The 14,309-nt window shown below is 50.0% G+C and overlaps 1 protein-coding gene across 2 annotated transcripts in view; it reads left to right on the top strand.

Moving 5' to 3' along the window:
* The first annotated feature begins 4,258 nt into the window (after nucleotides 1-4,258).
* NEK6 (NIMA related kinase 6) overlaps nucleotides 4,259-14,309 on the top strand; it is a 135,595-nt gene continuing 125,544 nt past the window's right edge. The window contains exon 1 of one of the 2 annotated variants that reach the window (XM_067471738.1): nucleotides 4,259-4,383. The gene's annotated coding sequence lies outside the window, so the exon portion shown is untranslated. Of the gene's footprint in view, nucleotides 4,384-4,655; nucleotides 4,678-14,309 lie in introns of those variants that run through there. The other variant, XM_067471737.1, reaches the window with a different exon arrangement.

Genomic DNA, 14,309 nt, shown 5'->3' with positions numbered 1-14,309 from the left:
CTGGACCTTCGGGAAGGCCGAGCGAAGGAAGAGAGATGCTTTTGAGCTGTGGTGTTGGAGGAAAGTCCTGAGAGTGCCTTGGACTGCGAGAAGATCCAACCAGTCCATCCTCCAGGAAAGAAAGCCCGGCTGCTCACTGGAGGGAAAGATACTAGAGACAAAGCGGAAGTCCTTTGAATGCCACATCATGAGGAGACAGCAAAGCCTAGAGAAGACAATGATGCTGGGGAAAGTGGAAGGCAAAAGGAAGAGGGGCCGACCAAGGGCAAGACGGATGGATGGCATCCTTGAAGTGACTGGACTGACCTTGAGGGAGCTGGGGGTGGTGACGGCCGACAGGGAGCTCTGGCGTGGGCTGGTCCATGAGGTCACAAAGAGTCGGAGACGACTGAACAAATGAACAACAACAACAATGCCTCTGATCAATGTACTGGTATGCTTGCATGTGAATGATCACTGCAATGGCATCCGCTTCAGCTGAATCGCTCATTAAACCTCGATGCCTCTTCTTCGCCTTGGCAAGAGTCTCATTTCAATTATTAATATCAATAAAATTACTGGAATTAGGCTTCTCTGACGGCTTGCCAAGTACAAGGGACTCTCTTTGGTGCGGTCCTAGAGGTCTCTCTTACTGGGGAGACCCTCCTAAAGTCCGTATTGACTTCATAAGGTTTCACTGGGTAGTTGTAGGTTTTCTGGGCTGCCTTTCCATGTTTTGGAAACATTCTCTCCTGACGTTTCTCCCACATCTATGGCAGGCATCCTCAGAGGTTGAGGGGTTTGTCAGAAAATGGTCAAGTTGGACTTATATACCTTTGGAATGATGTCCAGGGTGGGAGAAAGGACTCTTGTCTGTTGGAGGCACGTTTGAATGGTGCAGCTGGTCACCTTGATAATAATAATAATAATAATAATAATAATAATAATAATAATATTTTTTGGTCATGTCAGGAGCAACTTGAGAAACTGCAAGTCGCTCCCGTTGTGAGAGAATTGACTGTCTGCAAGGATGTTGCCCAGGGGACATTGCCTGGATGATTTGGTGTTTTTATCATCCTTGTGGGAGGCTTCTCTCATGTCCCCTTTGCATGAGGAGCTGGAGCTAATAGAGGGAGCTCATCCACCTCTCCCTGGATTCAAACCTGCGACCTGTCACTCTTCAGTCCTGCCGGCACAGGGGTTTTATAATAATAATAATAATAATAATAATCTTTATTTATACCTCGCCATCATCTCCCCAATGGGGACTCGGGGCAGCTAACATGAGGCCAAGCCCAAAAATGCAATACAACACAATAAAATACAGAATACAGAAAGAAAATTACATCGGAAGATAATTACAATTGTTGTTGTTGTTCATTCGTTCAGTCGTCTCCGACTCTTCGTGACCTCGTGGACCAGCCCACGCCAGAGCTCCCTGTTGGCCGTCACCACCCCCAGCTCCTTCAAGGTCAGTCCAGTCACTTCAAGGATGCCATCCATCCATCTTGCCCTTGGTCGGCCCCTCTTCCTTTTGCCTTCCACTTTCCCCAGCATAATTGTCTTCTCTAGGCTTTCCTGTCTCCTCATGAGGTGGCCTTCAAAGGACTTCCGCTTTCCCTCTAGTCTCCTTCCCTCCAATGAGCAGCCGGGCTTTCTTTCCTGGAGGATGGACTGGTTGGATCTTCTCGCAGTCCAAGGCACTCTCGGAACTTTCCTCCAACACCACAGCTCAAAAGCATCTCTCTTCCTTGGCTCAGCCTTCCCTAAGGTCCAGCTCTCACATCCGTAGGTGACTACTACAGGGAAGACCATGGCTTTGACTAGGCAATGGATCTTGGTTGCCAGTCTGATGTCTCTGCTCTTGACTATTTTATCGAGATTGGACATTGCTCTCCTCCCAAGAAGGAAGCGTCTTCTGATGTCCTGGCCACAGTCTGCGTCTGCACTCATCTTTGCGCCTAGAAATACAAACCCTGTCACGGCCTCCACGTTTTCTCCCTCTATTTCCCAGTTGTCAATCATTCTTGTTGCCATCATCTTGGTTTTTTTGACGTTTAGCTGCAACCCGGCTTTTGCGCTTTCTTCTTTCCCCTTGATGAGAAGGCTCCTCAGCTCCTCCTCGCTTTCGGCCATCAGAGTGGTGTCATCTGCATATCTGAGGTTGTTCATGTTTCTTCCAGCCATTTTCACCCCAGCTTTGCATTCATCCAGCCCCGCACATCCTCGCATGATGTGTTCTGCATACACGTTAAAAAGGTTGGGTGAGAGGATGCAGCCTTGCCGGACGCCTTTCCCAATCTGGAACCCGTCTCCTGTTCCGTGGTCAGTTCTGACTGCGGCTCCTTGGTCCTTGGACAGATTCCTCAGGAGAGAGGGAAGGGGGCTTGGGATGCCCATCCCACCAAGAACTTGCCACCATTTATGATGATCATTCACACAGTCCAAGGCTTTAGAAGAGTCAATGAAGCAGAAATAGATGTTTTTCTGAAACTCCCTGCCTTCCTCCATTCTCTAGCATCCGGATATTGGCACTCTGGTCTCTGGTTCCTCTGCCTTTTCTAAACCCAGCTTGAACATCTGGCCACTCTCTCGCTCCATGTCTGGCTGGAGTCTTCCTTGCAGGATCTTGAGCATTCCCTTCCTGGCATGATGAGAAATAAGGATCACCGCCTTGTTGTGGCGCTGGAGCTTGAGCACCTCAATGATGTCATGAGCGAAACCGTGAAGGGCCACCCAAGACGGGACGGTCGTGGCAGAGAGGTCAGACCAAGCGTGATCCCTGCGGAAGGCAATGGCAAACCACCCCAGTATCCTTGCCAGGAAAACTAAATGGACCAGATTACAACAGCAAAGTAAAATAATAAAGCAAATTCACACAAAATAAAATCGAACAAGATGGGCAGGCCAAATGGACAAGGTGAAATAATAAAATAATAATAATAAAAAAATTAGCATTGAATGCCCTTGCAGCTTCAAAGCCTGGGTGCTTCCTGCCCTTCTGGGCATCTTGCCTAGTTTCCAACAGACCCATTAATAAGCCACGCCCACTCCCGAAGCCACGCCCCACACCCTCCCCTCATTTCTCCAATCCGGCTCCGCCTTCCTATCCTCACGCGCATGCGCGAGTCAGCCTCTCTTTTAGACGGGAACGGAGAGAAAGGATAAGAAGGGGGCGGGGCCACCAGCGAAGCCACGCCTCCTTAAAATTATACCAAACTGACGCCTTCCTTCCCATGCGCATGCGCGCTCCAGAGAGTGTCTTTTTTGACAGGAACGAATAGAGGTAAAACGAGAAGGGGCGGGGCCACAAGGAGACCACGCCCCCTCTCTCCCCTTCATTTCCCTTTTCTAATCCAGAAGCCTTCCTTCTCAGACGCATGCGCACACGCGTGTGTGTATCAATCTTGGAGGGAAACGAGAAGGGGCGGGGCCACAAAGAAACCACGCCCCCTTTCCCTTCATTTCTCTGACTCCTTCCTTCTCAGACGCATGCGCACACGCGAGAGAGTGTCAGTTTTAGAGGGAAACGAGAAGGGGCGGGGCCACAAAGAAACCACGCCCCCGTCCCTTCATTTCCCTGACTCCTTCCTTCTCAGACGCATGCGCACACGCGAGAGAGTGTCAGTTTTAGAGGGAAACGAGAAGGGGCGGGGCCACAAAGAAACCACGCCCCCTTTCCCTTCATTTCCCTGACTCCTTCCTTCTCAGACGCATGCGCACACGCGAGAGAATGTGTGTTACTCTTGGAGGGAAACGAGAAGGGGCGGGGCCACAAGGAGACCACGCCCCCTTTCTCCCCTTCATTTCCTTTTTCTAATCCAGACTCCCTCTTTCTCAGACGCATGCGCACACGCGAGAGAATGTGTGTTACTCTTGGAGGGAAACGAGAAGGGGCGGGACCACAAGGAAACCACGCCCCATTTCCCTTCATTTCCCTGACTCCTTCTTTCTCAGACGCATGCGCACATGCGAGAGAGAGAATGTGTGTCAGTCTTGGAGGGAAACGAGAAGGGGCGGGGCCACGACGAAGCCGTCTTTTTCCTCTCACGCATGCGCGATAGAGAGAGAGAAACGCTTGAGTTCTGAGACAGGAGCGGAAAGTAGGGGGCGGGGCTAGCAAGGAGCGGCCTGCGTGGCAAGCTTCTTAGCGAGGGTCGGGAGCGCGCACGCACGGCGCACGCACGCCTTCTCCTCTCTCTCTCTCGCGAGCGCGCACGCTCCCTGTGAGAAGAGAGTTTGGAGTGCTGCTGGCTCTTGCCCGGAAGGGGGCGGGGGCGCGCGGCGGCGGGGGCGTGCCTCGGGGGCGCGCCTGGGCCTGGAGTTTCCCCCTCAGAGACAGAGAGTGGAAGGGAGCGCGCCTGGGCCTCTCTCTCTCTCTCTCAGCCAGGCCTCTCCGGGCAGGTAAGGCAGGCCTGGCCTCTTAGGCCTCGGCTTCTTTCTTCACCTCAACTCCCTCCCTCCCTTGAGTTCCCCTCACTCCAAAGCCCCCCCTCCCCTTTAAACCCTCGCTGTCAATCATTCCCCCCTCTGAGGGGGGCGGGTCTTCCTCCTTCCCTCCCTCCCCCAAGGACACCCCCGCCCTCAGGAATGCCAATGGAGGGGGATTGTTTACTTCTTTGGGTCTCCCTTTGGGCCCCCTCCACACACCTGTATCCCTTCCACATGGAACTGGGTTACACGCCAGTCTGGACTCAGGTAACTCAGTTCAAAGCAGGCCTCCTGCTACCCCTCTATTCTGCTTTGGTTAGACCACTTTACCTGGAATATTGTGTCCAATTCTGGGCACCACAATTCAAGAGAGATCTTGACTCTAAGCTGGAATGTGTCCAGAGGAGGAGGCAGACTCAAATGATCCAGGGTCTGGAGAACAAGCCCTATGAGGAGCGGCTTAGGGAACTGGGCATGTTTAGCCTGAAGAAGAGAAGGCTGAGAGGAGACATGATGAGGGCCATGTATAAATGTGTGAGAGGAAGCCACAGGGAGGAGGAGGGAGCAAGCTTGTTTTCTGCTTCCTTGGAGACTAGGACGCAATGGGACAATGGCTTCAAACTACAAGAGAGGAGATTCCATCTGAACATGAGGAAGAACTTCCTGGCTGTGAGAGCCGTTCAGCAGTGGAACTCTCTGCCCCGGAGGGAGTGTGGTGGAAGCTCCTTCTTTGGAAGCTTTTAAGCAGAGGCTGGATGGCCATCTGTCAGGGGTGCTTTGAATGCAATATTCCTGCTTTTTGGCAGAATGGGGTTGGACTGGATGAGGGCCCAGGAGGTCTCTTCCAACTCTTTGATTCTATGATTCTGGGTTGCATGGCTGTGTTGAAGGGCCCTGAGTCAGGAATGCCAATGGATGTTGATTGTTTACTCCTTTGGGGCGCCCTGGGTCTCCCTTTGGGCCCCCTCCACACAGCTGTATCCCATCCACATTACAGTTACAATGGAACAGCCACCTGACACAGGGATGCAGTCGTTATATCCAATGGCTGAATCCATGACATTGTTAATCTCTCCAACGTCAGAATGGGAACTGATCAAATCTGGCATGGTGTCATTTCCAGGTGAGTTATGTAAAACTGGGTTAAATGCCAGTCTGGACTCAGGTAACTCTTCCCCTTTCGCCAATCCTTGATTTCCCGGTTTACATGCCTGTGATGAAGGGCCCTGAGTCTACACACATGTATAACCCAGTTCAAAGCAGGCATTGTGGACATTGTGCCTTGATTTCCAGAGTTAGATGCTTGTGATGAAGGTCCCCGAGTCTACACACATGTATAATCCAGTTCAAAGCAGGCATTGTGGACGATCTACCTTGATTTCCAGGGTTAGATGCCTATGATGAAGGCCCCTGAGTCTACACACATGTATAATCCAGTTCAAAGCAGGCATTGTGGACATTGTGCCTTGATTTTCAGGGTTACATAATACAATATTATAATTATAGGTTTTATATTACATGTAATATTACTAATATTGTAGCAATATAATGGTATAGTACAATATAGTAATATATAATACTTATATTGTACTATGCTATATATATATATAGTAAGCCACTCTGAGTCCCCTTCGGGGTGAGAAGGGTGGCATATAAATGCCGTAAATAATAATAATAATAATAATAATAATAATGTGGCTTGGCCGAGCCCAAATACAACAATAAAAACAGCAGCAGCAACAACAACACAATAACTCAAAAAAACAAAAAAACAAAGCAATAACATTAACAACATCTAATGACGCAATTAAAAACAATGGCCGGGCCAAATGTAATAATTCAAATTAAAAAGTGCTGAGCATGGCAAGGTGGGGTGTTTGGAGGGGGATGGGCATATAAATGAATACATGGCTGTGAGAAGGTCCCTCAGTCTACATGGACATATAATCCAGTTCAAAGCAGATCTTGTGGATTTTATATAGCTGTGTGTAATGGGCCTAGTTGTCTAGTTGCCCCTTCTATGCTGCCATATAACCCAGAATATCAAAGCAAACAAAGCACATGATCTGCTTTGAACTGTGTTATACGGCAGCGTAGACTCAGGGCCCTTCCACGCTGCCATATAACAAAGATTATCAAAGCAGATAATCCACATGCTTTGCTTTGAACTGGGTTATATGGCAGTGTATATGAAAAGATGTTCTAAAGAACAGGGAGTCAGGTTGGTGTTCTGCTGCCCTCTCCAACATTAGTACCAAAAAGGTTACGAATCAGTTTTTGGTCAACTTTAGATTTGGTTTGGTTATTTGGGGTGCTGATTCAGAAAATTGCATTGGATAGACCACATCAGCTCCAGTTTCTAATACAGAACACATGCCATCCAGTAGTCGCCATCTGCTCGGCCAGAGAAAACCAGGGACCACTCTCCAACATAAGTACCAAAAGGGTTATGAATCGGTTTTTGGTCAATGTAAGATTGGGTTTGGTTATTTGGGGTGCTGGTTTTGAAAATTGCCTGTGATAGACCACATCGGCTCTAGTTTCTGATACAGAACATATGCCATCCCGTAGTCTGCTCTTCCACAGGGACCACTCTCCAGCATTAGTACCAAAAAGCTTACGAATCAGTTTTTGGTCAACTTTAGATTAGGTTTGGTTATTTGGGGTGCTGATTCAGAAAACTGCATTGGGTAGACCACATCAGCTCAAGTTTCTGCTACAGGACATATGCCACCCAGTAGTCGCCATCTGCTCGCCCACAGAATACCATATTTAATAAACTTCGGCACTATAAGAGGGCTTTGCAAGACCAGACGCTCTCGTTTCTCCCTTTCGCCTTCCGTTAGTTCCTCTTTGAATTCTGCAGCACTGCTGGTCACAGCTGACCTCCAGTTAGAGTGCTCAAGGGCCAGGACTTCCCAGTTCTTAGTGTCTCTGCCACAGTTTTTAAGGAGCAAAGACAAAAGGGATGGATGGGTGGAAGGAAGGAAGGAGAAAGAGAGGGAAGGAGGAGGAAAGAAGGAAAGAATAGAGTGAGTGAGGGAGAAAGAGGCAGGCAAGGAAGGGAGGGAGGAAAGACAAAAGGGATGGGTAGAAGGAAGGAAGGAAGGAAGGAGAAAGAGAGTGGAGGAGGAAAGAAGGAAGGAGGGAGAAAGAGGCAGGTAAGGAAAGGAGGGAGGGAAGGAGGAAGGAAAAAGAGAACAGAGGGAGGAAGAGAAGGATGGATGGAAGGAAGGGTGGAAGTAGTAATGGTGAGGCCGCAGACCATATTTTAGTTCTTGTGGACCACTGGCAGTCCACGAACCACAGGTTGGGAACCACTGGTTTAGAGAGAGGGGGCTGAGCTAGGGTTGTGGACAGAGCTGGGGTGTATTTTGGGGCACACAATCTCCAGTGGGGTTGGCATAATCCTGGGGGTTTGCCACTCTTGCTTTCTTCTTGCCTAAAGTTGGTGAACTTGTTGTCGGACGATTGAGTCACAGGCTTGGAGTAAAGCGTGGCCAGGTTCTGGCAAGAAATGCATACCTGGTGCAATTGTTTTGTCACACACACTCTCACGCACCTTGGAACTGTATCCCATTGACTTCCCCTTCGTCTTAGTCAGAGCTGCGTGGGCCTTTTCGGTGCCGTTCTCTTCATTCCAGGGATGAACTACGAATATGCTCTAGAATCCTTTTTTTGGACCTTGATTTACGAAAAGCCCCTTCTCTTGTGTGCCTACTAAGTGCCTATACAGGAATCTTAACTATGAACACTTAAATATTTGAACATATGTGTCTGCCTTTCCTGTAATCAGAGCACCGACTCAGTATTGTCTGCTCTAAATGGCAGCGGCTCTCCAACTTCCCTTTTTCCTCTGAGATCTTTGCAACTGGCATTGCTGAAGTGTGACCTGGGGATCTCCTGTGTTGCATGTGTTATGGAGATGATCCATGGCTTATCCACCCAAGCAAGTTCTCTAAAGCCTTGGCCACCTCTCATCAAGAAGATTCTCACATCCTGGTGATGTGAGAATCGTGCATCGAAAACAGGGGAGGGAATCATGTGGCCTTCCAGGTAGTGGTGAATGGTACACTTTTGCATTTCTCACCTAGATAATATTTCTGATGGCCTTGGGAACTCCTTTGGCAGAGAAGGCTGAATATCTCTCTGCCTGTCCTTCTCTTCCACCAAAAAACCTTCCTCCAATGTGATTTGCTGGCTGTTTCTGAGACTACAAGCGGGGAGGGGAGAGCAGGTGTGCTCGGCACATGGCAGTGTGGTGCATATGCGCGAGCAAAGAAGAGTGTGTGAGGCTGGAGGGAGGCTCACAAGTCCCTTCAAGGAAGGGGGGAAAGCGCCCTCTCAATGTGGGACTGAGAGTGGCCCGGCAGCAGAAGAAAGAGGAGCAGAGAAAGTTTAGGTATTTTGTAATGCTGTTTATTAGAAAAAATAAAGTGGGGAGGGGAGGCACATGGAGAGCGAGGGAGAGTGCGTGAGGCTGGAGGGAGACTCACAAATCCATTCAAGGAAGGGGAAAAGCGCCCACTCAATGTGGGACTGAGAGTGGCCTGGCAGCAGCGGAAAGAGGAGCCGAAAAAGTTTAGGCAATTTGTAATGCTGTTTATTAGAAAAATTGGGGGAGGAGAGGCACATGGAGAGTGAGGGAGAGCGCATGAGGCTGGAGGGAGACTCACAAATCCATTCAAGGAAGGGGGGGAAAGCGCCCACTCAATGTGGGACTGAGAGTGGCCCGGCAGCAGAAGAAAGAGAAGCAGAGAAAGTTTAGGTAATTTGTAATGCTGTTTATTAGAAAAAGTGGGGGAGGAGAGGCACATGGAGAGTGAGGGAGAGCGCATGAGGCTGGAGGGAGACTCACAAATCCATTCAAGGAAGGGGGGAAAGCGCCTACTCTATGTGGGACAGAAAGTGGCCCAGCAGCATCGGAAAGAGGAGAAGAAGCAGCTTAGGTAATTTGTAATGCTATTTATTAGAAAAAGTGGGAGAGGGGAGAGCAGGTGTGCCCGGCACATGGAGAGCGAGGGAGAGCGCGTGAGACTGGAGGGAGACTCACAAATCCCTTCAAGGAAGGGGGGAAAGCATCCGCTCAGTGTGGGACTGAGAGTGGCTCAGCAGCATCAGGAGGAAGAGCAGAAACAGCTTAGGTAATTTGTAATGCTATTTATTAGAAAAAGAGGAGAAAGGGAGAGCAGGCGTGCTCAGCACATGGAGAGCGTGTGAGGCTGGAGAGAGGCTCACAAATCCCTTCAAGGAAGGGGGAAAAGCATCTACTCAGTGTGGGCCTAAGAGTGTCCCAGCAACATCAGGAGGAGGAGCAGAAACAGCTTTGGTAATTTGTAATGCTATTTATTAGAAAAAGTGGGAGAAGGGAGAGCAGGCGTGCTCAGCACATGGAGAGGGAGGGAGAGCGTGTGAGACTGGAGGGAGACTCACAAATCCCTTCAAGGAGGGGGGGGGGGGAAACATCCGCTCAGTGTGGGACTGAGAGTGGCCCAGCAGCATCAGGAGGAAGAGCAGAAACAGCTTAGGTGATTTGTAATGCTACTTATTAGAAAAAGAGGAGGAAGGGAGAGCAGGTGTGCTCAGCACATGGAGAGCGAGGGAGAGCGTGTGAGACTGGAGGGAGACTCACAAATCCCTTCAAGGAAGGGGGGGGGGAAACATCCGCTCAGTGTGGGACTGAGAGTGGCCCAGCAGCATCAGGAGGAAGAGCAGAAACAGCTTAGGTGATTTGTAATGCTACTTATTAGAAAAAGAGGAGGAAGGGAGAGCAGGTGTGCTCAGCACATGGAGAGCGAGGGAGAGCGTGTGAGACTGGAGGGAGACTCACAAATCCCTTCAAGGAAGGGGGGGGGGGGGAAACATCCGCTCAGTGTGGGACTGAGAGTGGCCCAGCAGCATCAGGAGGAAGAGCAGAAACAGCTTAGGTGATTTGTAATGCTATTTGTTAGAAAAAGAGGAGGAAGGGAGAGCAGGTGTGCTCAGCACATGGAGAGCGAGGGAGAGCGTGTGAGACTGGAGGGAGACTCACAAATCCCTTCAAGGAAGGGGGGGGGGAAACATCCGCTCAGTGTGGGACTGAGAGTGGCCCAGCAGCATCAGGAGGAAGAGCAGAAACAGCTTAGGTGATTTGTAATGCTACTTATTAGAAAAAGAGGAGGAAGGGAGAGCAGGTGTGCTCAGCACATGGAGAGCGAGGGAGAGCGTGTGAGACTGGAGGGAGACTCACAAATCCCTTCAAGGAAGGGGGGGGGGAAACATCCGCTCAGTGTGGGACTGAGAGTGGCCCAGCAGCATCAGGAGGAAGAGCAGAAACAGCTTAGGTGATTTGTAATGCTACTTATTAGAAAAAGAGGAGGAAGGGAGAGCAGGTGTGCTCAGCACATGGAGAGCGAGGGAGAGCGTGTGAGACTGGAGGGAGACTCACAAATCCCTTCAAGGAAGGGGGGGGGGGAAACATCCGCTCAGTGTGGGACTGAGAGTGGCCCAGCAGCATCAGGAGGAAGAGCAGAAACAGCTTAGGTGATTTGTAATGCTACTTATTAGAAAAAGAGGAGGAAGGGAGAGCAGGTGTGCTCAGCACATGGAGAGCGAGGGAGAGCGTGTGAGACTGGAGGGAGACTCACAAATCCCTTCAAGGAAGGGGGGGGGGAAACATCCGCTCAGTGTGGGACTGAGAGTGGCCCAGCAGCATCAGGAGGAAGAGCAGAAACAGCTTAGGTGATTTGTAATGCTATTTGTTAGAAAAAGAGGAGGAAGGGAGAGCAGGTGTGCTCAGCACATGGAGAGCGAGGGAGAGCGTGTGAGACTGGAGGGAGACTCACAAATCCCTTCAAGGAAGGGGGGGGGGGGAAACATCCGCTCAGTGTGGGACTGAGAGTGGCCCAGCAGCATCAGGAGGAAGAGCAGAAACAGCTTAGGTGATTTGTAATGCTACTTATTAGAAAAAGAGGAGGAAGGGAGAGCAGGTGTGCTCAGCACATGGAGAGCGAGGGAGAGCGTGTGAGACTGGAGGGAGACTCACAAATCCCTTCAAGGAAGGGGGGGGGGGGAAACATCCGCTCAGTGTGGGACTGAGAGTGGCCCAGCAGCATCAGGAGGAAGAGCAGAAACAGCTTAGGTGATTTGTAATGCTATTTGTTAGAAAAAGAGGAGGAAGGGAGAGCAGGTGTGCTCAGCACATGGAGAGCGAGGGAGAGCGTGTGAGACTGGAGGGAGACTCACAAATCCCTTCAAGGAAGGGGGGGGGGAAACATCCGCTCAGTGTGGGACTGAGAGTGGCCCAGCAGCTTCAGAAGGAAGTGCAGAAACAGCTTCTGCAATTTGTAATGCTATTTATTAGAAAAAGAGGAGGAAGGGAGAGCAGGTGTGCTCAGCACATGGAGAGCGTGTGAGGCTGGAGGGAGACTCACAAATTCCTTCAAGGAAGGGGGAAAAGCGTCTGCTCAGTGTGGGACTGAGAGTGGCCCAGCAACTTCAGAAGGAAGAGCAGAAACAGCTTAGGTAATTTGTAGTGCTACTTATTAGAAAAAGAGGAGGAAGGGAGAGCAGGCATGCTTGGCACATGGAGAGCGTGTGAGGCTGTAGAGCGGCTCACAAGTCCTTTCAAGGAAGGGGGGAAAGTGTCCGCTCAGTGTGGGACTGAGAGTGGCCCAGCAACTTCAGAAGGAAGAGCAGAAACAGCTTCGGCAATTTGTAATGCTATTTATTAGTAAAAGAGGAGGAAGGGAGAGCAGACGTGCTCAGCACATGGAGAGCGTGTGAGGCTGGAGGGAGACTCACAAATTCCTTCAAGGAAGGGGGAAAAGCGTCTGCTCAGTGTGGGACTGAGAGTGGCCCAGCAGCATCAAGAGGAAGAGCAGAAACAGCTTAGGTAATTTGTAATGCTACTTATTAGAAAAAGAGGAGAGGAAGGGAGAGCAGGCATGCTCAGCACATGGAGAGCGTGTGAGGCTGGAGAGAGGCTCACAAGTCCCATCAAGGAAGGGGGAAAAGTGTCCGCTCAGTGTGGGACTGAGAGTGGCCCAGCAACTTCAGAAGGAAGAGCAGAAACAGCTTCGGCAATTTGTAATGCTATTTATTAGTAAAAGAGGAGGAAGGGAGAGCAGACGTGCTCAGCACATGGAGAGCGTGTGAGGCTGGAGAGAGGCAGTGCTATTTATTAGAAAAAAGTATATATTTCCTTTTGTTTATTAATGTTCCCATTAAGAAATGTATGAGGATGTGGGTGAACTACTACTCCCAAAAACGTGGGTCAATCCTCCCTAAACCCCGGCAGTATGCAAGGTTGGCCATGTTGGGTCAGTGTGCCATGTTCGGTCCAGATCTGTCATTGTTTGAGTCCACAGTGCTCTCTGGATGAAGGAGAGTGGGTCGCACATCTGGGCAAGTGGGTAAAGCGATGGGGTCAGATGCGCGTTTCCTGTGTTCAGATCCCTCCTCATTTTTGGACCTTGCTGTGTGGTCTTCAGGAAGTGGCTGCCCCTCGGCCTAATCTCCTTCCCGGGGGTGTTATGAAAATAAACATATGACACGAGAGCTGGAAAGCATTTTGTAAATCAAAGTGGTGTGGAAACTTTCAATGATAAATGGAAACTTTGCAGGGAGTCTGTGGACCGCCAACTCGTGGAGGGAGAATTAGTTTGGAGCAACGGATCCAGGAGAAGTCGCACAGTGCACGCCGCCGTGCAGACAGGCAGCTCGGCCAGATGCCTTCGTTTTGTTTGTTTGGAGTCTAAGGCAGACCTGATAAACTCCTTACTTACTTAATTACTTACTTAGACGATCCATCATAGCCAAAGGATGATGGTCCTCCAAGGGTAGTGTCTTGGCAGTGGGTCCATAGGTGGCTGTGCAGCCCTATTCTTGATCCGCATGTTTCGGTCAGGGTTGGCTTGATGTGCCTTCTTCGTCTTGGCATGGTTCTTCCTTTCGCCCTCCATTCGTGCCTCTTCCAATTCTGCAGCACTGCTGGTCACAGCTGACCTCCAGTTAGAGCACACAGCTGACCTCCAGTTATAGCACTCAACAGGGCTTCCCTGTTCTCGGTGTCTCTACCACAGTTTTTAAAGGAGGAAAGACAAAAGGGATGGATGGATGGAAGGAAGGAGAAAGAGGAAAGGAGGAGAAAAGAAGGAAAGAATGAAATAAGGAGGGAGGGAGAAAGACAGATAAGGAAGAGAGGGAGGAAAGAGAAATGGGATGGATAGAAGGAAGGAAGGAAGGAGAAAGATGGAAGGAGGAGGAAAGAAGGAAGGAGTGAATGAATGAGGGAGAGAGAGGCAGGTAAGGAAGGGAGGGAAGAAAGACAAGAGGGATGGATAGAAGGAAGGAAGGAAAGAAGGAAGGAGGGAAGGAAAAAGAGAGGGAAGGAGGAGATAAGGAAAGAATGAAGGAGGGAGAAAGAAAGAGGCAGGTAAGGGAGGTCGGAAAGACAGAAGGAATGGATAGAAGGAAGGAAGGAGAAAGAGGGAAGGAGGAGAAAAGAAAGAAAGAAGGAAGGAGGGAGGGAGAAAGAGGAAGGAAAGGAAGGGAGGTAGGGAAGGAGGAAGGAAAAAGCTGGAAGGGAGGGAGGGAGAAAGAAGGATGGAAGTGAATGGAGGGAGAGAGAAAAGATAAAAAGGGAAGGAAGGAGAAAGAGAGAGGGGGATGGAGGGAGGGAAAGAAAGATAAAAGGGTGGAAGGAAGGAAGAAAGGGAAGGATAAAGGAAAGAGAGAACGAAGGAAAGACAAAAGGGAGGGAAGGACGGAAGGAGAAAGAGGGATAGAGGGAGGAAAGGGAAGGAAGGATGAAAGGGTGGAAGGGAAGGAAGGAAGGAGGGAGAAAGAGGTAGGGAAGGAGGAAGGAAAAAGAGTTGGGAGGGAGGGAGAGAGAGAAGGATGGAATGAAGGGTGGAAGT

Source organism: Anolis sagrei, chromosome 11 (assembly GCF_037176765.1).
Source record: "Anolis sagrei isolate rAnoSag1 chromosome 11, rAnoSag1.mat, whole genome shotgun sequence".
Taxonomy (NCBI): domain Eukaryota; kingdom Metazoa; phylum Chordata; class Lepidosauria; order Squamata; family Dactyloidae; genus Anolis; species Anolis sagrei.
Note: the sequence above shows the minus strand (reverse complement) of the source record. Positions and strands in the feature narration are given on the sequence as shown.